This window comes from Lithobates pipiens, unplaced genomic scaffold, assembly GCF_037356315.1.
Source record: "Lithobates pipiens isolate NorthernLeopardFrog02 unplaced genomic scaffold, aLitPip1_a1.2 Scaffold_18, whole genome shotgun sequence".
Classification (NCBI taxonomy): domain Eukaryota; kingdom Metazoa; phylum Chordata; class Amphibia; order Anura; family Ranidae; genus Lithobates; species Lithobates pipiens.
Genome location: NW_027507758.1, coordinates 151,722,921 through 151,728,920, shown reverse-complemented (window position 1 = coordinate 151,728,920; position 6,000 = coordinate 151,722,921).

Genomic DNA, 6,000 nt, shown 5'->3' with positions numbered 1-6,000 from the left:
GAATAGGGGATGACAGGTCCTCTTTACAGCAAGATCTGGGGTCTAAGTCCCTTGATGTCCTCTAGGCTGGAAAGCCGGAGTATAAAAAAAATAATAAAATAAAAAAAATCTTGGCTTCCCAACAGAAAAAAACAGCAGTGTTTACTGTGTTAAATCATAACGACGTGCCTGGCCCCTGAAGGTCATAGAGATTGCCGGGGACCATCTGGTCTGCGGTATGCTCTATGGTAAATGGCCGCTGATGGCTCGCTGGTAGAAGCACCAGAGGGCGGTGGGAGATTCTATGCATTAAAGTTAAAACCCTTCTGTAAGCAGCCCAGCCCCCCCCCTAAATACTTACCTGACCCTCATCTCAATCAAGCGATATGCACTAGAGCAGAGGCTCCCTCCTCATTGCCGTAGACACAGCAGGGGGAGCCAATGGCTCCCCCTGCTGTCAATCACAGCCAGGGAAGAGGGAGCCAAGCTCAGGAGTCAGCATGCATGAGTGGGGGGGCAGGGCTAGGAGCACCGGCAGGGGACCCAAGAAGAGGAATATCGGGGCTGTTCCGTGCAAAGGCATTACACAGAGCAGGTAAGTATGACATGTTTATTTTTTTTTAAATAAAAAGTTTGCCTTTAAAATCGCTTTAAACTTGTGTTCTTGGGTTTAGCTATACTTCAGTGCATACTGTGGGTAAAAGAAACTTTTCGGTACATGCTCTCATGAATGTAAATGTGCATTAACTACCTTGCCTTTTGACAAAAATGTCAACATAAATTTGACCAAATACACTTAACCGTTAGCAATGTGGTTTTGCAGTGATTCACCATTTTTCTTTCATTTAGCATAAATCCTTCAGAAATGCATATACCATTCGCAGTCATGGGTGTCCATTAGTGTTAATTTCCTTATGCCATGTGCCAGCCAGGGGTTTTACAGACAGACATCAATGGCAGTCAAGTGGTTGCAGGATGAAGACATTGCTCCCGGGAGAAGACTGATAATTGCTAGTGGCTATAACAGCCACTAGCAATAGTTGCAGGTAAAATCCGGCAGGCTGGTTGTACCCAAGTTGGTTGATCAATCAACTTGGGTACATTCAGCCTGCTCATAACATGGTTTGAATCTTTGCTGGTTCCTGCTGAACTGGCCAAGATTTAAAACAGCTATGGCCAGTTTAAGAACATAAGCCTGTTATCCCCAGGGCAATTTTAAGATCTAAAAATGACCAAAATAAAGAAAGATCACTTGAGCTCCACCACTTAGTACAGTACCACAGAAAGTATGATGTGCTAAATATTACCAATGGAAAATAGTGCAGAATTATACCTTTAAGATTCTTGACATCTAAATCCTCTCAGAGTACAGACAAATCTCATATATCTTTATATATCATATTATATATATCGTGTTTGCCTGGATTAGGGTAGAGGCTTAATGGCTAAGTTGATAGTAGACATCAGTAAAAGCTAAATAATGGACCTTTGAACCCTAAAAAGAATGGGTCATTTTGTTACCTAAAACTTCTTAAGGCTGAACAGAGACAATAGACAACAATTCAACTGTATATATTTGCATATCTACTGGAGAGCCCTCTGTCCTGTAGTCCTTGAATTGGTGGTGACGTTTCAAAAATATGTGCAGGAGTGGTAAATGCAAAAGATAACTTTACTGTACACATGGTCATGGTACACTCATGCATGGTTTAATGAAAGGGTGTCCAGATAGAAATATGGAAACTGACATTGGTAAATAGTTTTGGGGGTTGTAGTTTCCTGGTCTGTCCATGCATCCTTACATCACTAATTTGAGTCACAGACTTGGAACACTTAGTGTAGATGTATATTGCTGTCCCAACATCTTGCGTGTTTCAGGTTTATGACTTACCAGGCAATGAAGAAAATTAAGCATTACAGCCCTGTGATCTGCACCTTCAAAAATAAGTCAACAATGGAAGATCCCATATTTCTGTTCTGACAGTTCCATTTTAAACAGATGGCAAATAACTATGAACAGGAAGATTAGGCAACAGCACAGATGTGTTCTTCTATACCTTTAGGAGTGTTTTAATTGTTTTTTTTGTCCCAGTTCAACAAAATGTGCAGGCACTGTCACCTTGGCCATTTAGAGCAAAATTACAGTGTCTATGAAAAATCCTTGCCCCCCCCCCCCCCCCACTTTTGCCTGCAGTGATCCCTGCCACTCCTTCCCCTGTCACAGCTGCCACCAAAACACCTGGTTTTGGAGCTCAGGAGAGTAGTGACATCACCTCACTTTGACAGTTTTCAGGCCTAGAGAATGGTATCTAGGACTAAGCACTGCATCATGGGAGGAGATCATTTGCTCTCCTAGACCCCATAAACTCCCGTTTTGCAGTGGTGGCTACAGAGAAAGAAACAGGGGGTGAAGTTCTGAACATGTGAATAGGCGAGGCTGTGTCTGTTTAGCTCAAGTACATCAAATTCATCATTTTTCATTACATTTTGTGCGCAGAAATAAAGCATACACGTTAACTGCAAGGCATCTGTATCACAGGTACCAATATTGTAAAGAAACTTAACCAACTAGAAGACAAGTTGGAAATACTTATATTTGTAAACTACATATTTAAAGACATCTGAAATGTATCATTTAAAAACATCTTCGAATTGGCAAATTTTTATATTTTGGCTTGCTCTATGTAAGAGTCAGCAGGAAAGATAGACAAGCAGGTGAGTTCCAAGATAACCAGATAGAGGAAAAAAGCAATATCTAGATGTAAAATTGAAGTAGGCTTGTTCCCACAGTGGGTTATAAGACAACAACTTACCGTGACAAGCGCCAAAACATTTAGCACTTCTACCAAGTTTTGAGCTTTCCAGGCCTGCACAGAAACGTGTGACCCTAGTGGGTGGTGCAGGGAGCTCCAAGAGGTGCTGGGTGTGTCTGTTGGTGGGACAGTCCTATAACCTGCTGCAGGAACAAATATACAATATCTCACAAAAGTGAGTACACCCCTCACATTTTTGTAAATATTTTATTATATCTTTTCATGTGACAACACTGAAGAAATGACACTTTGCTACAACGTGCACAGCTTGTATAACAGTGTACATTTATTGTCCCCTCAAATTAACTCAACACAGCCATTAATGTCTAAACCGCTGGCAACAAACGTGGGTACACCCCTAAGTGAAAATGTCCAGATTGGGCCCAAAGTGTCAATATTTTGTGTGGCCACCATGTTTTTCCAGCACTGACGTAACTCTCTTGGGCATAGAGTTAACCAGAGCTTCACAGGTTGCCACTGGAGTCCTCTTTAACTCCTCCATGATGACATCACGGAGCTGGTGGATGTTCAAGACTTTGCGCTCCTCCACCTTCTGTTTGCGGATGCCCCACAGATGCTCAATAGGGTTTAGGTCTGGAGACATGCTTGGCCAGTCCATCACTTTTACCCTCAATCTTCCTTAGCAAGGCAGTGGTTGTCTTAGAGGTGTGTTTGGGGTCATTATGTTGGAATACTGCCCTGCGACCCAGTATCATAAGGGAGGGGATCATCCTCTGCTTCAATATATCACAGTACATGTTGGGATTCATAATTCCTTGATAATTCCATAATTCAAATGAACTGTAGGGCCCAGTGCCAGCAGCACTCATGCAGCCCAAGACCATGACACTCTCACAACCATGCTTCACTGTAGGCAAGACACACTTGTCTTTGTACTCTTCACCTGGTTGCCACCATCTGAACCAAATAAGTTTATCCTGGTCTTATCAGACCACAGGACATGGTTACAGTAATCCATGTTCTTAGTCTGCTTGTCTTCAGCAAACTGTTTGCAGGCTTTCTTGTGCATCATCTTTAGAAGAGGTTTCTTCTGGGATGACACGACAGCCATGCAGACCAATTTGATGCAGTGTGTGGCGTATGGTCTGAGCACTGACTTTCAACCTCCGCAGCAATGCTGGCAGCATTCATACATCTATTTCCCAAAGACAACCCCTGGATATGACGTTGAGCATGTGCACCCAACTTCTTTGATAAACCATGGCAAGGCCTGTTCTGAGTGGAATCAGTCCTGTTGAACTGCTGTATGGTCTTGGACACCATGCAGCAGCTCAGTTTCAGGTTCTTGGCAACCTTTTTTTTACCTAGGCCATCTTTATGTAGAGCAAACATTCTTTTTTTCAGATCCTCACAGAGTTCTTTGCCATGAGGTGTCAAGTTTAACTTTTAGTGACCAGTATGAGAGCGATAACACAAAATTAAACACACCTGATCCCCATTCACACCTGAGACCTTGTAACAGTAACGAGGCACATGACACCGGGGAGGGAAAATGGCTAATGGGCCCAATTTGGACATTTTCACTTTGGGGTGTACTCACTTTTGTTGCCAGCGGTTTAGACATTAATGGCTGTGTGTTGAGTTATTTTGAGGGGACAGCAAATTGACACTGTTATACAAGCTATAAACTCACTACTTTACATTGTAGCAAAGTGTCATTTCTTCAGTGTTGTCACATGAAAAATGATATAACAAAATATTTACAAAAATGTGAGGGGTGTACTCACTTTTATGAGATACTGTATAAGGCTACAACGCTGACACTGTGTACAGGGAAGAGAAAGCAGCATTTTCACCATTACAAAAGAAGCCCCAGGGGATCAATTTTGTCATATTATATGATAAACTGCAGAATTTAAAAAGGCAATTAAGGAAGAAACATAACAAGGTATTTAACAAGATTTTTTTTTGTTATACACAATGGTTTAGTAGCAAACATATAAAAATAGAAATATAGGCGCTGCCATGGGGGGTTTGCCTCTATGCAAGTTTTAAGGCCGATCCTTAAGCCTAGTGTACACAGGCTGAATGTCGGGTGGCTCAATTGAACTGCATACTGTGGCTGTGTACAGCAGCCGGGCTGGCTTCTGTTGAAGGGTCATAACTGAAAAAGGTCTGCCAACCAGCTCCTGATCAGCACTCTCAGCCACTGGCTTAAAGCGATGGGCAGCGTGTTCTGGCAGGGGGCCATCCCCTTGTCAGAACACAATAGAACAGCAGGGGAGATGGATGTACTAACATCGGATTGTTAGTATGGCAGCTCTGACCTGGGCTGTCAGGGTTATTTTTCGTTCAACCCACTGGGTTGAAAAAAAAAAAAAAAAAAGAGAGTAGTGTAATAGTGTGAGGCTTAAGACTAATGAGTCAGTGACCTAGAGAAAGCATGTTGCCAGTGCAGTTTGAAAAGCTTGAGTTTCCTTTCATACTTAAAGCTCAGCGGCTTACCAGGCATTAACTCCAATACCAAGACCTAATTTTTGTTTATTTTGGATAGAGTGGGGAAGGATAGATTTATAGGGATATCCTGGGCTCCAGCTAAGCTTTCCCTCACATACTGTCTTAGTGACAAATGTTCCATCAGACAGGAAGTGGTAGCAAAGACCCTCTTTAACTACCACTGTTGAGCAATAAAAGGAGTTAAAACTGTCAGCTTGTTTTTCAGGCACATAAGGAGCCCACTTTATCCTGTCTTAAATTGAAATTTAAAAAATAGTTTTCAACAAGTTGATTTAATACTGTACACAAGAGCAGGAAATGCTAAATGTACTTTTGTATTATGTTTCCTTATGTAATATATGTTATTTAATGCAAACTAGCATTTTTGCGAATACTTACTTTAATAATGCCCCTTACTCAGCGTCATATACTGCCCTCCCACTCCATTCAACTACTGGTTTTAAGGAAATGCAACCCCTTTACAAACTCAAGCCAGACCTCAGACCGGGTTCACTTATGTGCGTGGCTGATTTCAGTGCGATTTGTAAAACGACTCCGATGCAATTTCGTTCAGCGGTTCAGGTGGCACCTATACGATAACAGTGGGAGCGGAGAGGTGGGTACCACTGAGACGATGTCCGCCAGCACCCACTGATTACCTAGCAGAGAGACAGAACGGCGGTTTTCCTGTGTAAACAAAACAGATTGCCGTTCTGACAAGGGCAAGGCATGGATCCCATGTCTCTGCAAA